Here is a 19,382-nt window from a genome sequence, read left to right as displayed (position 1 = left end):
AAAGCATGAGAAAGACGTCTCAAGTACCTGTAAAATTTTCCTTTTTGACAATTCAATCCATATAAATCCTATCAAGTACCAACATCAAGAATTATCATAATAATCCCATAGAATATACTCTCAGAGTAAGTTAGAGCTCTAAGTATTAATTACAAGGACCATTGGTCACAAAAGAATAGAGGTCTGAATAAATAATTACATATCAACAACTTGTCCTATCAGAGGAAATACAGTCATAACCACTATAATATACAAAAGAATGAGTCAAGCCTACTCTAAGATGTACACCATCTAATATATCCATTACAAAAGTTCAACCTCCATCAGTAGTTAGTCTAACTACTATTAGCCACCAAAAAGCTGTCTCAAAAGATTGTTGCCTACTCTGAAAAATTTATAAAATAATGGGATGAGATAGAGCCCAATAAGTAGCATATTTAATGGGGGTGGGGGAAATGCAAGTTTCATCTTCAATAATAATAATAATAATATGACAAGAATGATTTAATAATGAAACAAAAAGTTTCTCAAAGTAAATACCTTGAAACTATATACTATAATCTGTGAGCACTAACCATATAATTTCCAAAGCCATAAAATCTAACATACGGTAATTTATCATAAATATATCATACTACCACATAAACCGGTTAAAGGATCCACCCATTTACAACTGGCGTGATATTGTCCTCTCTGGTATGCAGACTCTTGGCCCCATGGACAGCAACCTCACCCACACACAAGCAAGGAACCTCTTCCCCACATGGACATCAGGGAAGAACGCGTCATCCAAAGTTAAAGGGCACTAACCTAGATTTGATTCCATTATCACAAAGATTACGGAAACCAAACCGGGTGATCACTGAGAAATCACACATGGCATGGTGTTAAAACAACTCACAGGTTACATTACTTTGAAACATATAGTTAATATCCAGGTAGTTTTAAAAAAAAAAAAAAAAAAAAACCTTAAATAAACTCACTTCTACAAAGTTTGTAAGGTTTCAACTTCATTCTTGTCAAACGGATTTTCTATCAATTTCCCAAGTACTAAGACAAGATAAGCATCTTTAAATTTTCTAATATACCATAACATCCAAGATTTCCTCATCAAAGATTAAATAAAAGATGCTCATTTTTCCATATCAACAATTCATGCATTTCCCCAAACGCAATACCAAATATGATGCATTTTCATATATAATCATATATAAATAAATATATATATATATATATATATATTAAGGTTACGACACAATAATTTTTAGGAAAATATAGTTTCCATAAGTAGTTTCCAAAAGCGTGTCTAACCCAAAAACAACATTTATACAACATGGTTATTTTTCAAAATCCCATTAAAAAGCTACTTACCTCGCAACCGCAAAATCCTAATTCTCTAAGCTCCAGGGAGATTAGCTAGAACCTAAACAATATCAAGTAAACCTATCATAATGAGTATAGAGCTTGAAATTGCATCTAGCCACAATTTAAGGAATTGCCAAATAATCACTTAATTAGGCAAGCCTAGCATCTAACCTCATCAATAATAATATATTCCACTTCCATAGTTTCTTAACAAAATGATTCACAAGGCATAAATTCCAATTATAAAGTTAACCCATTTAATATCATCTCCAACATTATCATTAGTTTCCATAAAATTTACACTACATCATTAAGAGACCCATGAAAGAAAAATCAATATATCCTCCAAGATAAGAAATTTGGAACCTCAACTAACTCCAAATAAACCCAATGGCAATAGAAAAATTAAATTCACCAACCATCACATGTTATAACTTAAAACCCCTAAATTTTTCCACCATACATAAACCTTAAGTAGTCATCAATAGCACAAAATATATACCCACTCATCAAATAATTCTACCAATACAAAACCCATACATAAAACACAGAAATATCACTTCCAATGCTTATAAATCACATGGGTATCATTATTAAAGCTTAGATAAAAATAACCTCAAGCAAAAGTGTAAAACCCACAAAAAAGATTAGAAATTTTTACCTCAAATAAAATGATGAAGATGCTTTTGGGTTCCTAAGTATTTTTCCAATGATCTTGCCAGAAAAATGATGGTGAGATGGTGTGGTTTGGAGTGGAGGCCGGCGGATGAGTGTGGAATTGAGTGTGTGTGTGTGTGTTTAAGTAAAGAGAAAAGAAAGAAAAGAGAGAGCAAGCCAAAAGAGAGAAGAGAGGTGGGTGAAAATGAGTGGTTGAGAATGATGGGTAGTGGGGTTAGGTGGGGCATGTGGGAACTTAAAATCTGACCTTACATTTTTTTTTTAAAAAAACTGACGGGACGTTACACTATTAATTCCAATCTAAGTAAATTGGGTAGATTGTGTGCCATATCTAAGTGAATTGGGTAGATTGTGTGCCATGTTAATAAAATCAAGATATTGATCCTGTCAATGACGGAACTAGAAATTTTGCTTAGGGGAGGAGGGGGGGGGGGGGGGCATGAACACTTTTACTTGGGATCAGCTACCTCTTTCTATTGCGTGACTTCAATGTTTTATTAAAATTTTTTAGTTTGATTATGCATTGGATATTTTGCTTCATTACATCATATTTGATATGTTTTATTCATTTGGAAGAAGGAGTTTGATTTTTATTAGAGTTTTTTTTTTTTTTTTTTCATTTCTTTTTATTTTGAATTGTAGTTTTATTAATTTTGGGGATACGTTTTTTTGATGTTTTGTATTGTAGGGTGAAAAAAAAAAAGGTTTGAGAGAAAGTTTATTAAAACTGAAAGCATAATTTTCAAATTTTATATACCTTTTAATAATGCACAAATGTTATAAATAAATTTTAATAAAAAAAATGAATATTTTCACAAATTTACCTTTTGAATTTCTATGAAAATGTATTGATTTCATTTTTGGTACAATAGAAATTATATATATTACATTTATTTAAGACTTTCCTTTGCATATTGCATGTTAGCGACTAATATCTTACAGCAACAGAGGAACCCATTCCAGTCTTAATTGTACATCCATATAGCTATTCCCAATTGAATTTTGAAACATATTTCTCACCTGAACTAACGCCAAAGAATTGTTGCAAGAGAAAACTCATCCAAGACAATAGTCATTTGATTAAACCATTCTAAGGCTTATTCCTCTAACTCAAAATATGCAAGTCCACTGATTAAATAAGTCTACAAATCTGCATTGTGTTCTGTTAAGCTATCAACAAGACTACTAACAACCTTTTTTTATTTATTTATACAAGATATAATTTCTACTCTAGCCTAATCTAAGTGTATATATGTGTGAAACTCTCTCCTAGAGACTTGAATCCCGGTCCTTGCCCCTACACCCCATAAGTATTTATACTTGTAGAGTGATCACTGCACCAAGGAGGAGCGGTGGTAAGACTACTACCAACTAGAACATCAAGTGTAGTTCAATTTGAACAATCCAATCATGCAAATTAATGCCCCCATTGAAGATCATATATATACGAAACTGTATTGTGTTCAATGGCATAGGCCATGGAATTCAGTCCAACACCTTGACTCCACATCTCAGCACAAGTAATAAGGCTCTGAACCCAAAAGTAATGTTGAGAGAAGATAGATAACATTGTGTTCCAAGACACAGAGTCACATTCAAGCATCTAGTTGAACATTTCAAAAGCCATTTCCACCCAATACAATTTGGAGTATTCATAGATCATACTGTTCCCAACAAAATGAATTTGGATTTGGGATCCTCAAATACACTATCCTAGCATAACTCACTTTTCCCAACTTATATTGCAACTAAAAAATATATAATCTTCTCTATTTTAGATTGAATCTAGGATCAAATCTTTGTATAAAACTTTCCAACAAATAAGTGGGTTTACAAAAAGCGTCACAAGTAATTTTAGAGATAATCGTCACTTTCTAATAAAACTTATTTCTTAACTGTTAAAGATAACTGAGCATTGAAATTAAATTATTCCTTAGATGGTGACATGAACTAATATTTCATAACATATAAATTATAATTAATTGAGATGGGTAGTCTAAACTCTAAAGAACCAAATTTTCAACGAGGAAACTTATGGATTTGGAATCTATGAGTAGATGAAACCCATACAAATGGCATCAAACTATAGACCCAATGGTCTTAGTGCTCCAAGATCATTTTGTCAAATTTTAGGTGGGCCCAAGTTGACACGAAACGACCATTTTGCCCTTTAACCCATTGCTCTTCTATTTCCCTTATCTGGCTTGTTGCTCTCCTCAGTAAGCATGGTTCACTAGTGATGGAGGGAAATACTTGAACTTAAGCTTGATATTTGTCACAGCTGTGGGCTTTCATGGGCTGTTGCTGATCTTTTGTCGGCTTCAATTGGTTGATTCCATCGAATGGCTTTAGGATTTTATTGCCCATATGGATGGGCTTTGAAGCTGATCTCATGGGGCTTATTATGGACCCATCTTGAATTAATTTTGGATATGACACAAGGCACATTCCTTTTTACTTTTTTTTTTTTTTTTTTTTTTTTTGGTAAATAGTTATAATGGGGGGTGAGGGGATTTGAACTCTAGATATCTCTATTGGAACACCATGAAATGCAATCCAATTAAGCTACAACTTAAATACTTTTTTGGTGCTTTTGGAGGGAATAATTCTGCTTTCAAATGCACTCATTTCCAACTTCAATGTATAGATCCTATTCAACTAACAAAACTACATAAAAAGTAAAATAAGTGTGCACTTCATGAACATATATACATGTTCTTATTGTAATAGTAAGCAGGTTCATTGGGTTTATCTAGGGATATTGGCTTATATAGAAAGTGTGGACTAACATCTTGCTGTAACTTAATTTGGTTGAATTTCAAGTTGTTGACATTGAAATTCTTTTTTTTTTTTTTAATATGTTGATTTTCCTAGGCAAGTTTTTAAGTGAAAACAAATAGAGAACACCCTTTCCAAATAACGATAATATTTTAACATTTTCGTTAGTTGCCCGGTTTTGAAAGAATTTGTGAAAAAAGCATCTCGAGTTTTAGAAACTCGAGATTCAATTAGAACTCGAGTTTCTAAAGCTCAAGTTCATGTTTTTGTGCCACCCTTAGCTGGACAAAATTGCCACATGGAGCCACGTGGAAATTGAGTTTATAAAACTCGAAATCTTCAAAATATAAACACTTCCACAATTTCAAACAGCTCATTACAAAATCTCAAAGTTCAAACACTGTCTCACTTGTACACCCATTCACACCACCCTCTGAAACTCACTCTCAAACTCACTCACTCACTCATTCATAAAGCAAATTTGTAGCCTAGTGCTGAAGCAAATTTGTTGCCCACTGTCACGAAGGTAGTCTCTCAAGCAATCGTAGCTCATTGTCGCCGTTCGTAGCCCATTGTGCCGAAGGTACTCTCTGTTTCTTCTCAATACTTTGTCGTTTTTGCTTCTTAGATTCCTCTGTCTCTCTCTCTTTCTCCAATTTTAGATTTTGGAATTCCACCGTGACCTAGGGTTTTTCGGATCTTTTTAGGTTTTTTTTTGTGTGTTTTTTTTGTTGGTGTTCTGAGAATATGGTTTTGTTTTGGCAATGACATTAATTTTTATGTGATTGTTAGAATTGAAAAAAAAAAATTAAATGTAGTATTTCTTCTTCTTCATCATCATCATCATCGGAATCTCCTTTACGGGCTCCTATATCATCATCAGCTTGCCTATGTGATGTAAGGGTCCTTCTGGGGAGAATCCTTGATTCCTTCCATATAAAAATTTGTAAGAGTTCTTTTTTTTGGGGATAAGCTGAGGAGAAACACCAATTACATCTTTTTTGTTGGAAGAAAATCAGGCCTAAATGGATGGTTGGAATTAATAACTTTCTGAATTTCTAACTTAATGAGCGGCTTGTTGATTGGTCATTGAGGAGCTTGATTGCTGTACCTCTTATCTCCTGGAGAGGAAAATCTGCTAGTTAAGGAAGTGGCATATATGGTAGCCTTAGGAATTTTAATGTTTGCTCATTTATCCTCCCTATAGAGTATAGACCTGGTGCTCCTTCTAAAAGCTGCTCCCATTCCTATGTTTTTTGCTAGTTAATATAGATTGTGCTGGGCCTCATCATCTTAAAGTGATTTTTAGCCAAGAATGCCAAGTGGTTGTCCTGACCTGAGTCCCTCTGTTCATAGAGAAATGGATTTGGAAAGCTTACACCTTAACAAAAATACAAAATTTTATTTGGAAATGTTTCAAGTTTCATAAATAGTATCCCAATGAAAACCAATCTTAATTAAGATTAGGAGATTGTCTAGGGATGTTATGTGTGAAGGAACATAGACCATATTACATGTTTTAAGAAGTTGAGCATATGAAAAATAAATAAATAAATAAATACATTTGGGCTGCTGCCTTGGCTACAGATTTAAACTTAAAGTTGAGTATTTCCTTTGTGTTGGTCATTCACAAGCGTAAGACAAAGCACTCAGTCAAAAATTGATTGAAATACCCTGAGTATAATTGGCATAAACTCAACATGGCTGGTTCTTACTTGGGCAAATTGAGTGTAGCTAGTGGTAGTGGTTGGGGGTGATATCTAAGACCATGGAGGACTATGGATTATAGGGTACACACCTGCCATTGTTGTAGCTTCTAGTTTGGATATGGAGTTCTTGGCCCATAGATATGGCCTTAGGTTATTATTAGCTAATATTGGTGAGAAAAAAATGATTTTTTTAGAAAGAGAAAAATTGATTTAAGTATGATGAAGTAGTTGATTTTTAAGTATGAACCAAACTCACATAAAAAAAAAAAAAAAAAAAAAAAGTATGAAATAAACTCCCTTATATATACATTGTCATTTTTGATAATTTATCCCTCAAACTGTCACTTTTATAAGTGCTAGCCAAACACTCAGCTTTTTTAAAAAGCACTTTTTAACAGATTTTACTAAACAATCAGCTTTTTGAAAATGCACTTTTTTATTATGCACTTTTTGAAAACTCAATTTTTTCATTATGCACTTTTACAAAAAGCTGAACCAAACTCACTCTTACTCCAGTATTGTCGCCCAAGCCCACATTTTGCCAGCTCTCAGCTCTCAGCTATCAGCTATCGTTTCATTCACACCAAACAACTTATGAAAGAATAATACAATTCCTATTTCTTCATTACATAGATAGATGCCAGATTTTCTCCTCAACAGTCTCTATCTTGGTTTCTATCGTACTAAGACAAATTCCACAGAAGACTGCTGTCATTGAGAATGATGGAGTCTACTGTCTACAGTACACTCACGCGGAAATGTGAATGTAGTCTACCCGACCAAGACTTTCATCATTGAGAATGACACAATTATCGTTTAATATGGATGGCAATTTCTTATGGAAAATGTTAAGGACTGAATGGAGCATTTGGCTAAGAAATAATTTAGGTGGTCCATTTACTCCAGTATTGTCGCCCAAGCCCACATTTTGCCAGCTCTCAGCTATCGTTTCATTCACACCAAACAACTTATGAAAGAATAATACAATTCCTATTTCTTCATTACATAGATAGATGCCAGATTTTCTCCTCAACAGTCTCTGTCTTGGTTTCTATCGTACTAAGACAAATTCCACAGAAGACTGCTGTCATTGAGAATGATGGAGTCTACTGTCTACAGTACACTCACGCGGAAAAGTGATTGTAGTCTACCGGACCAAGACTTTCATCATTGAGAATGACACATTTATCGTTTAACATGGATGGCAATTTCTTATGGAAAATGTTAAGGAGGACTGAATGGAGCATTTGGATAAGAAATGAATAGTGTGTGAGGGCGACGTAGAGATTGGTTTAGAAAATCCCTATTCTCTTTTCTATTTATTTGCTTCTCCAGCGTTACAACAATACAAACTCCAATAGAACATTATGAGTTTATCACTTTCTTTCGTGATGTTCACGCAGTTTCTCTTTCTATTGTCTCTGCTTTCTCTTGTTTCTGCTGGCTCTTTTTCTTCGGTGCAGCCACTATGTCATGATGATGAGAGCTTTGCCTTGTTGCAATTCAAAGAAAGCCTTATCATCAATCAATCCACTTCCGCTTATTCAAAGATTTCGTCGTGGATGGCACAAAGTAGTGATTGCTGCACGTGGGATGGTATTCAATGTGATGAAAACACGGGTCATGTGATCAGCCTTGACCTCAGTAACAGTTCTCTTTATGGTTCTATCAACTCCAGTAGCAGCCTCTTCCAGCTTGTTCACCTTCAAAAGCTTAATCTCTCCATCAACAACTTCAATCACTCTGAAATCCCTGTTGGAGTAAGACGGCTTTCAAAGCTTACTTACCTTGACCTCTTTTATTCTGGATTTTCAGGTAAGATCCCATCAGAAATTTTACAACTCTCTAAGTTGGTTTCCCTAAACCTCGCTCTGAATCCATTGAAGCTCCACAAGCCTGGTCTCAAAAGTATAGCTGAGAAGTTAACAAACTTAGAAGAACTAATTCTGAGTGAGGTGGACATATCGTCCACTGTACCCAGTATCTTGGCAAACTTATCTTCTTTAACAACTATTTCTCTTAGAGATTGCGGTTTGCATGGTGAGTTTCCAACTGGAATTTTTCAGCTACCAAATCTCAAGTCTCTCAATGTGCGTTCCAATCCAAAACTCACTGGTCGTGTACCAGAGTTTAATAGAAGTAGCCCCCTTGAAGTTTTGAGACTTGCGGGCGCAAGTTTCTCTGGAAAGCTACCAGATTCAATGGGTAACCTCCGGTCCTTATATGAATTGGATGTTAGAAGTTGCAATTTCTCTGGACCAATACCATCGTCATTTGCTAACCTGACAAAGCTCTCGTATCTAGATCTTTCAGAAAACAGTTTCAACCGTGGGACTCTCTCTTGGGTTGGTAAGCAAACCAAACTCACCATGTTACTTCTAGCAAATATTAGTTTATATGGTGATATCCCGTTTTCTATTGGAAACCTGACTAAACTTACATCATTAGTACTTGGTCGGAATGAATTAACCGGTTCTATCCCATCGTGGCTAGCAAACCTCACCCAACTAAATACTCTATGGTTTCCATACAATAAATTGTGTGGTCCAATTCCAACATCTATTTCCAGCCTTCTGAATCTTCATATTTTAGATTTGTATTCAAATAACTTGAGTGGCACAATAGAATTTGACTTGTTTCGAAAGCTCAATAACCTCTCCAATCTCGATTTATCTTATAACAATCTTTCATTGGTTATTGATCCTAGTACCAATTCTACCTTTCAAAAATTTAAGGTATTAGGACTGGGTTCTTGCAACTTAAGTGACTTCCCAGAATTCCTTCGAAACCAAGATCAGTTGGAAGTTTTGGAACTTTCTCAAAACAACATTCATGGCCATATACCAAAATGGATCTCTAACATGAGTATAAACACTCTCATGTTTTTAAGCATGTCAGGAAACTCACTCACAGGGTTTGATCAAACCCCAAATACTTTCCCTTGGCGTAGTCTACAAATTTTGAACCTTCTAAACAACAAGCTTCAAGGGGCACTGCCAATTCCACCTCCGTCCATCTTAGCCTATTCTGTCTCTAACAATATGTTGACTGGAGACATCTCTCAAATGATTTGTGAACTAAGTTCTCTTTCTTATCTTGATGTTTCATACAACAATTTGAGTGGCTTCCTTCCCCATTGTTTAGGAGACTTGAGAAACCTTTCCGTTCTTAATCTCCAATACAACAACTTTCATGGTAGCATTCCTCAAATATTCATAGAAGGATGCAAATTGGAGATGATCCAATTGAGTCAAAATCGTTTTGAGGGGTCTTTACCGAGGTCATTGGCTAATTGTACAATGCTGGAATTTTTTGATATTGGAAACAATCATATAATTGATTTTTTCCCCTCTTGGTTGGGCATTCTTCCAGAGCTAAGGGTTCTCATTTTGCAATCAAATGGAATCCATGGTTTTATTGGAAAACCTGATACAATTCAAAATTTTCCAAAATTACAAGTAATTGATGTCTCGAACAATAGTATTAGTGGTAAGTTGCCATCTGAATATTTCCAAATTTGGAAAGCCATGCAAAGCTTTGATGCAAGTCACTTAACGTATATGCAAGCAAATGGTCAGCTGCAAAAACATGTAAGCAATGGTTGGTCAATGACGTCATATGCCTACTCAATGGCATTGACAAACAAAGGTATAAAGACAAAATATTTGAAAATCCAAGATTTCTTCATGGCCATTGATCTATCAGGCAACAAGTTTGAAGGAGAAATTCCAAAAAATTTAGGGAATCTAAAAGCGCTTCACATGCTTAACCTTTCCAACAATATTCTTACTGGTTTTATCCCCTCATCCTTGGCAACCTTAACAAACCTAGAATCACTAGACCTTTCTCAAAATATGCTAGTTAGAGAGATTCCTCCACAACTAGTGGAGCTCACCTTCCTTACTTTCTTGAATGTGTCTCATAATAATCTTACTGGACCTATACCACAAGGGAAACAATTTCTCACATTTCAAAACAGTTCATTTGATGGAAATGTTGAATTGTGTGGAAGCCCATTGTCCAAAAGATGTGCCAATTCGGATGACCCACCAACACCACCTTCAAATTTTGAAGCAAACCAAGGCTCAAAGTTTTCATTTGAGTTTGGCTGGAAGGTAGTTGCGATGGGATATGGATCTGGATTTATAGTTGGTGTTTTTGTTGGACAAATTATAATCACACGGAAGAGTGGTTGGTTTATAAAGTCTTTTGCAATTGGCCATCTGACAGGAAGGGTGAAGTCGAGGAGACATCAAAAAAAAAATTTAGTTGGGTAAGAATTTTCCCTTATAAATAAACCCATGCATATGTTCCATTACTAGTTTTTCCATTTTATTTCAGGAGTTTGAGAGGTGTATTTGATAATTTATCGTACTAGATAATGTTTGTTGTCTACTCAATGTAATATGTTTTTGTGGTGCTATTCTTATAGCACCTTTTCCTTTTGGTGACCCTGGTTTTGTAATAAATGATAAAATGGTGTTGTGTTTTAAATTTAAAAACTTGAGGAAATAATGAACAAAGCCTATTTGTCACGCCCCAAACCCCAAAGGGTCCAAAGCATGAGAAAGATGTCTCAAGTACCTGTAAAATTTTCCTTTTTGACAATTTAATCCATATAAATCCTATCAAGTACCAACATCAAGAATTATCATAATAATCCCATAGAATATACTCTCAGAGTAAGTCAGAGCTCTAAGCATTAATTACAAGGACCATTGGCCACAAAAGAATAGAGGTCTGAATAAATAATTACATATCAACAGCTTGTCCCATCAAAGGAAATACAGTCATAACCACTATAATATACAAAAGAATGAGTCAAGCCTAGTCTAAGATGTACACCATCTAATATATCCATTACAAAAGTTCAACCTCCATCAGAAGTTAGTCTAACTACTATTAGCCACCAAAAAGCTGTCTTAAAAGATTGTTGCCTACTCTGAAAAGTTTATAAAATAATGGGATGAGCTAGAGCCCAGTAAGTAGCATATTTAATGGGGGTGGGGGAAATGCAAGTTTTATCTTCAATAATAATAACTAGTCGCTAACCCGTGCGATGCACAGGAAATGTATTGAGTACAATATATAATTTAATCTTTGTTTATTTTACTACAACACCAAAATTGAATTTGTAAAATAAAATCATATAGCTAAAACATTTGTTAACAGCTATACGTTTCAGACATTTATTAAACTATATTATTATTATTATTATTATTATCAACTTAACAATATTTTAATATATGATACCAACATGCTTCAAGAAAATGTCCAACACTGAAAACAATTTCGAAAACAAACTCAACTAAACAGTTTGATGAATAAATATATTACAATCTATAATATAAGCCAAGAAATAAACTTTGAAACCAATATGAACAAAATCCACGTCAAACAAAACCATTTCGATCATTAAGAATATGACTCACTAAAGTCATGAAAAACACAGGATTCATTATAAAAAAAAAAAAAAAAAAAAAAAAACATCTTTAGTCTTTATAGATTTTGCCTAAGTACCCAGATACACAACATGTACATACGCTATGAAAGTAAAAATAAGAAAAACAAAAGCAATAGAGAAATGCGCTATGAAATAAAACAATATATATATATATATATATATAATTATGCAATAGAGAAATACAATAGAAAGAAGGGAATCTATGATTATAGCTTTTCTACTATTGAAATTGGCCAGACAATTAAATGTATTGCAAAAAATGAACTTAAAAATTCATATGTAAACCAAACAATTAGAAGATTTTGAGCCAAGAATTTATTAAAACAAAACAAAAATTATGTGACTACACAATGGAGAAATATAATAAACAAAAAAAATATTAAAAGGTTAAAAAAATTTGAAGATTTAATTAAAAGATTCAGGCCTAGCAATTAAATAAACAAAACAACAATTGACAAACTTATAAGAAAAAGCAACTAATCTATAATTTTTATTGAACAAATCAAATAACCCTAACCTTGATACATTGACCGAAGAAGGAGAGGAGTCCAATACATAAGTGGAATATGTGAATTCTGAAGCATGAGCCGCCCTCAAAAAAACTCTTGAAGAAAAATAAGTTTTAAGGAGAAAATTGTGTTGCAGCAAAAGAAGATAATAGCAAATCTAATCATAAAATCTAAAATAAAAAGAATTTAAAATAAAAATAATAAAAAAATAGTGGTGACCAACGGCCATACATATAAATATAAGATATTGACCAACCTTTATAAAAAGATGTCAGTTTCAATATTCACTTTGTGGTGAGGGTCCTCAAACATCATCTTCTCCGCGAATAGTTTTTGGGACTTAGGTTTTCTACGCAACCAATTTTTAAATAGGAGAGAGTAGAGGCGGTGGGAGAGTATCCTTATTTGGCTAGAAGTCTAATTTGCATTGGAAAAAGAAAACAGTGATGAGGTGGAAAATTTAATTTAATTTAAATATTGTGCTGACGTGGAAAATTGTGGGAGTTTCAAAAGTTTCGGTTTAAATATTGTGCTGACGTGGAAAATTGTGAGAGCTTCAAAAGTTTCGGTTTTATATATATATATAGATAATAATATGACAAGAATGATTTAATAATGAAACACAAAGTTTCTCAAAGTAAATACCTTGAAACTATATACTATAATCTGTGAGCACTAACCATATAATTTCCAAAGCCATAAAATCTAACATACGGTAATTTATCATAAATATATCATACTACCACATAAACCGGTCAGAGGATCCACCCATTTACAACTAGCATGATATTGTCCTCTCTGGTATGCAGACTCTTGGTCCCATGGACAGCAGCCTCACCCATACCCTCAAGGTTTTTCTCTCCCCCCATGAGCAATAGAGAGAGCGCGTCAAATAGGACCTCTCTTGCATGTGGTCTCTTGGCCCCATGGACAGCAGCCTCACCCACACACAATCAAGGAACCTCTTCCCCCCATGGACAGCAGGGAAGAACGCGTCATCCAAAGTGAAAGGGCACTGACCTAGATTTGATTCCATTGTCACAAAGATTTCGGAAACCAAATCGGGTGATCACCGGGAAATCACACATGGCATGGTGTTAAAACAACTCACATGTTACATTACTTTGAAACATATAGTTAATATCTAGGTAGTTTTTAAAAAAAAAACCTTAAATAAACTCACTTCTACAAAGTTTGTGAGGTTTCAACTTCATTCTTGTCAAACGGATTTTCTATCAATTTCCCAAGTACTAAGACAAGATAAGCATCTTTAAATTTTCTAATATACCATAACATCCAAGATTTCCTTATCAAAGATTAAATAAAAGATGCTCATTTTTCCATATCAACAATTCATGCATTTCCCCAAACGCAATACCAAATATGATGCATTTTCATATATAATCATATATAAATAAATAAATAAATATATATATATATATATACATATTAAGGTTATGACACAATAGTTTTTAGAAAAATATAGTTTCTATAAGTAGTTTCCAAAAGCGTGTCTAACCCAAAAACAACATTTATACAACATGGTTATTTTTCAAAATCCCATTAAAAATCCTAATTCTCCAAGCTCCAAGGAGATTAGCTAGAACCTAAACAATATCAAGTAAACCTATCATAATGAGTATAGAGCTTGAAATTGCATCTAGCCACAATTTAGGGAATTGCAAAAATAATCACTTAATTAGGCAAGCCTAGCATCTAACCTCATCAATAATAATATATTCCACTCCCATAGTTTCTCAACAAAATGATTCACAAGGCATAAACTCCAATTATAAAGTTAACCCATTTAATATCATCTCCAACATTATGACTAGTTTCCATAAAATTTACACTACATCATTAAGAGACCCATAAAAGCAAAATCAATATATCCTCCAAGATAAGAAATTTGGAACCTCAACTAACTCCAAATAAACCCAATGGCAATAGAAAAATTAATTTTACCAACCATCACATGTTATAACTTAAAACCCCTAAATTTTTCCACCATACATAAACCTTAAGTAGTCATCAATAGCACAAAATATATACCCACTCATCAAATAATTCTACCAATACAAAACCCATACATAAAACACATAAATATCACTTCCAATGCTTATAAATCACATGAGTATCATTACTAAAGCTTAGATAAAAATAACCTCAAGCAAAAGTGTAAAACCCACAAAAAAGATTAGAAATTTTTACCTCAAATAAAATGATGAAGATGCTTTTGGGTTCCTAAGTATTTTTCCGATGATCTTGCCAGAAAAATGATGGTGAGATGGTGTGGTTTGGAGTGGAGGCCGGCGGGTGAGTGTGGAATTGAGTGTGTGTGTGTGTTTAAGTAAAGAGAAAAGAAAGAAAAGAGAGAGCAAGCCAAAAGAGAGAAGAGAGGTGGGTGAAAATGAGTGGTTGAGATTGATGGGTAATGGGGTTAGGTGGGGCATGTGGGAACTTAAAATTTGACCTTACATTTTTTTTTTTTTTAAACTGACGAGACGTTACACTATTAATTCCAATCTAAGTAAATTGGGTAGATTGTGTGCCATATCTAAGTAAATTGGGTAGATTGTGTGCCATGTTAATAAAATCAAGATATCGATCCTGTCAATGGCGGAACTAGAAATTTTGCTTAGGGGAGGAGGGGGGGGGGGGGGGGGCACGAACACTTTTACTTGGGATCAGCCACCTCTTTCTATTGTGTGACTTCAATGTTTTATTGAAATTTTTTAGTTTGATTATGCATTGGATATTTTGCTTCATTACATCATATTTGATATGTTTTATACATTTGGAAGAAGGAGTTTGATTTTTATTAGAGTTTTTTTTTTTTTTTTTCATTTCTTTTTATTTTGAATTGTAGTTTTATTAATTTTGGGGATAAGTTTTTTGATGTTTTGTATTGTAGGGTGAAAAAAAAAATAGGTTTGAGAGAAAGTTTATTAAAACTGAAAGCATAATTTTCAAATTTTATATACCTTTTAATAATGCACAAATGTTATAAATAAATTTTAATAAAAAAAATGAATATTTTCACAAATTTACCTTTTGAATTTCTATGAAAAATGTATTGATTTCATTTTTGGTACAATAGAAATTATATATATTACATTTATTTAAGACTTTCCTTTGCATATTGCATGTTAGCGACTAATATCTTGCAGCAACAGAGGAACCCATTCCAGTCTTAATTGTACATCCATATAGCTATTCCCAATTGAATTTTGAAACATATTTCTCACCTGAACTAACGCCAAAGAATTGTTGCAAGAGAAAACTCATCCAAGACAATAGTCATTTGATTAAACCATTCCAAGGCTTATTCCTCTAACTCAAAATATGCAAGTCCACTGATTAAATAAGTCTACAAATCTGCATTGTGTTCTGTTAAGCTATCAACAAGACTACTAACAACCTTTTCTTATTTATTTATACAAGATATAATTTTTACTCTAGCCTAATCTAAGTATATATATGTGTGAAGCTCTCTCCTAGAGACTTGAACCCCGGTCCTTGCCCCCTACACCTCATAAGCATTTATACTTGTAGAGTGACCACTACACCAAGGGGGAGCGGTGGTAAGACTACTACCAACTAGAACATCAAGTGTAGTTCAATTTGAACAATCCAATCATGCAAATTAATGCCCCCATTGAAGATCATATATATATGAAACTGTGTTGTGTTCAATGGCATAGGTCATGGAATTCAGTCCAACACCTTGACTCCACATCTCAGCACAAGTAATAAGGCTCTGAACCCAAAAGTAATGTTGAGAGAAGATAGATAACATTGTGTTCCAAGACACAAAGTCACATTCAAGCATCTAGTTGAACATTTCAAAAGCCATTTCCACCCAATACAATTTGGAGTATTCATAGATCATACTGTTCCCAACAAAATGAATTTGGATTTGGGATCCTCAAATACACTATCCTAGCATAACTCACTTTTCCCAACTTATATTGCAACTAAAAAATATATAATCTTCTCTATTTTAGATTGAATCTAGGATCAAATCTTTGTATAAAACTTTCCAACAAATAAGTGGGTTTACAAAAAGCGTCACAAGTAATTTTAGAGATAATCGTCACTTTCTAATGAAACTTATTTCTTAACTGTTAAATATAACTGAGCATTGAAATTAAATTATTCCTTAGATGGTGACATGAACTAATATTTCATAACATATAAATTATAATTAATTGAGATGGGTAGTCTAAACTCTAAAGAACCAAATTTTCAACAAGGAAACTTATGGATTTGGAATCTATGAGTAGACGAAACCCATACAAATGGCATCAAACTATAGACCCAATGGTCTTAGTGCTCCAAGATCATTTTGTCAAATTTTGGGTGGGCCCAAGTTGACACGAAACGGCCATTTTGCCCTTCAACCCATTGCTCTTCTATTTCCCTTATCTGGCTTGTTGCTCTCCTCAGTAAGCATGGTTCACTAGTGATGGAGGGAAATACTTGAACTTAAGCTTGATATTTGTCACAGCTGTGGGCTTTCATGGGCTGTTGCTGATCTTTTGTCGGCTTCAATTGGTTGATTCCATCGAATGGCTTTAGGATTTTATTGCCCATATGGATGGGCTTTGAAGCTGATCTCATGGGGCTTATTATGGACCCATCTTGAATTAATTTTGGATATGACACAAGGCACATTCCTTTTTACTTTTTTTTTTTTGTTGGTAAATAGTTATAATGGGGGGTGAGGGGATTTGAACTCTAGATATCTCTATTGGAACACCATGAAATGCCATCCAATTAAGCGACAACTTAAATACTTTTTTGGTGCTTTTGGAGGGAATAATTCTGCTTTCAAATGCACTCATTTCCAACTTCAATGTATAGATCCTATTCAACTAACAAAACTTCATAAAAAGTAAAATAAGTGTGCACTTCATGAACATATATACATGTTCTTATTGTAATAGTAAGCGGTTTCATTGGGTTTATCTAGGGATATTGGCTTATATAGAAAGTGTGGACTAACATCTTGCTATAACTTAATTTGGTTGAATTTCAAGTTGGTGACATTGCAATTCTTTTTTCTTTTTTTTTAATATGTTGATTTTCCTAGGCAAGTTTTTAAGTGAAAACAAACAGAGAACACCCTTTCCAAATAACAATAATATTTTAACATTTTCGTTAGTTGCTCGGTTTTGAAAGAATCTGTGAAACTAGCATCTCGAGTTTTAGAAACTTGAGATTCAATTAGAACTCGAGTTTCTAAAGCTCAAGTTCATGTTTATGTGCCACCCTTAGCTGGACAAAATTGCCACATGGAGCCACGTGGAAATCGAGTTTATAAAACTCGAAATGTTCAAAATATAAACACTTCCACAATTTCAAACAGCTCATTACAAAATCTCAAAGTATTGTCTCACTTGTACACCCATTCGCACCACCCTTTGAAACTCACTCTCAAACTCACTCACTCATTCATAAAGCAAATCTGTAGCCCAGTGCTGAAGCAAATTCGTTGCCCACTATCACGAAGGTAGTCTCTCAAGCAATCGTAGCTCATTGTCGCCGTTCGTAGCCCATTGTGACGAAGGTACTCTCTGTTTCTTCTCAATACTTTGTTGTTTTTGCTTCTTAGATTCCTTTGTCTCTCTCTCTTTCTCCAATTTTAGATTTTGGAATTCCACCGTGACCTAGGGTTTTTCGGATCTTTTTAGGTTTTTTTTTTATGTGTTTTTTTTGTTGGTGTTCTGAGAATATGGTTTTGTTTTGGCAATGACATTAGTTTTTATGTGATTGTTAGAATTGAAAAAAAAAAAAAATTAAATGTGGTATTTCTTCTTCTTCATCATCATCAGAATCTCCTTTACGGGCTCCTATATCATCATCAGCTTGCCTATGTGATGTAAGGGTCCTTCTGGGGAGAATCCTTGATTCCTTCCATATAAAAATTTGTAAGAGTTCTTTTTTTTTTTGGGATAAACTGAGGAGAAACACCAGTTACATCTTTTTTGTTGGAAGAAAATCAGGCCTAAATGGATGGTTGGATTTAATAACTTTCTGAATTTCTAACTTAATGAACGGCTTGTTGATTGGTCATTGAGGAGCTTGATTGCTGTACCTCTTATCTCCTGGAGAGGAAAATCTGCTAGTTAAGGAAGTGGCATATATGGTAGCCTTAGGAATTTTAATGTTTGCTCATTTATCCTCCCTATAGAGTATAGACCTGGTGCTCCTTCTAAAAGCTGCTCCCATTCCTATGTTTTTTGCTAGTTAATATAGATTGTGCTGGGCCTCATCATCTTAAAGTGATTTTTAGCCAAGAATGCCAAGTGGTTGTCCTGACTTGAGTCCCTCTGTTCATAGAGAAATGGATTTGGAAAGCTTACACCTTAACAAAAATACAAAATTTTATTTGGAAATGTTTCAAGTTTCATAAATAGTATCCCAATGAAAACCAATCTTAATTAAGGTTAGGAGATTGTCTAGGGATGTTATGTGTGAAGGAACACAGACCATATTACATGTTTTAAGAAGTTGAGCATATGAAAAATAAAAAAATAAAAAAATACATTTGGGTTGCTGCCTTGGCTACAGATTTAAACTTAAAGTTGAGTATTTCCTTTGTGTTGGTCATTCACAAGCGTAAGACAAAGCACTCAGTCAAAAATTGATTGAAATACCCTGAGTATAATTGGCATAAACTCAACATGGCTGGTTCTTACTTGGGCAAATTGAGTGTAGCTAGTGGTAGTGGTTGGGGGTGATATCTGAGACCATGGAGGACTATGGATTATAGGGTACACACCTGCCATTATTGTAGCTTCTAGTTTGGATATGGAGTTCTCGGCCCATAGATATGGCCTTAGTATGTGCCTAAAGTTCTTGGCCTTAGAAGCT

At 34.0% G+C, this 19,382-nt stretch overlaps 1 long non-coding RNA gene across 1 annotated transcript; it reads right to left on the bottom strand.

The window, feature by feature from the left end:
* Positions 1-59: 59 nt before the first annotated feature.
* LOC126708775 (uncharacterized) lies at positions 60-14,873 on the bottom strand. Its single transcript, XR_007649264.1, has 2 exons — positions 14,715-14,873; positions 60-385 (listed from the first exon to the last, which is right to left on the bottom strand). It is a non-coding gene; the product is annotated as an uncharacterized LOC126708775 (long non-coding RNA).
* Positions 14,874-19,382: the final 4,509 nt, after the last annotated feature.

The sequence above is a fragment of the Quercus robur genome, chromosome 12 (genome assembly GCF_932294415.1).
Source record: "Quercus robur chromosome 12, dhQueRobu3.1, whole genome shotgun sequence".
In the NCBI taxonomy this organism is placed as follows: domain Eukaryota; kingdom Viridiplantae; phylum Streptophyta; class Magnoliopsida; order Fagales; family Fagaceae; genus Quercus; species Quercus robur.
The sequence above is the reverse complement of the archived record's forward strand: the minus strand, read 5'-3'. Positions and strand labels throughout refer to the sequence as shown.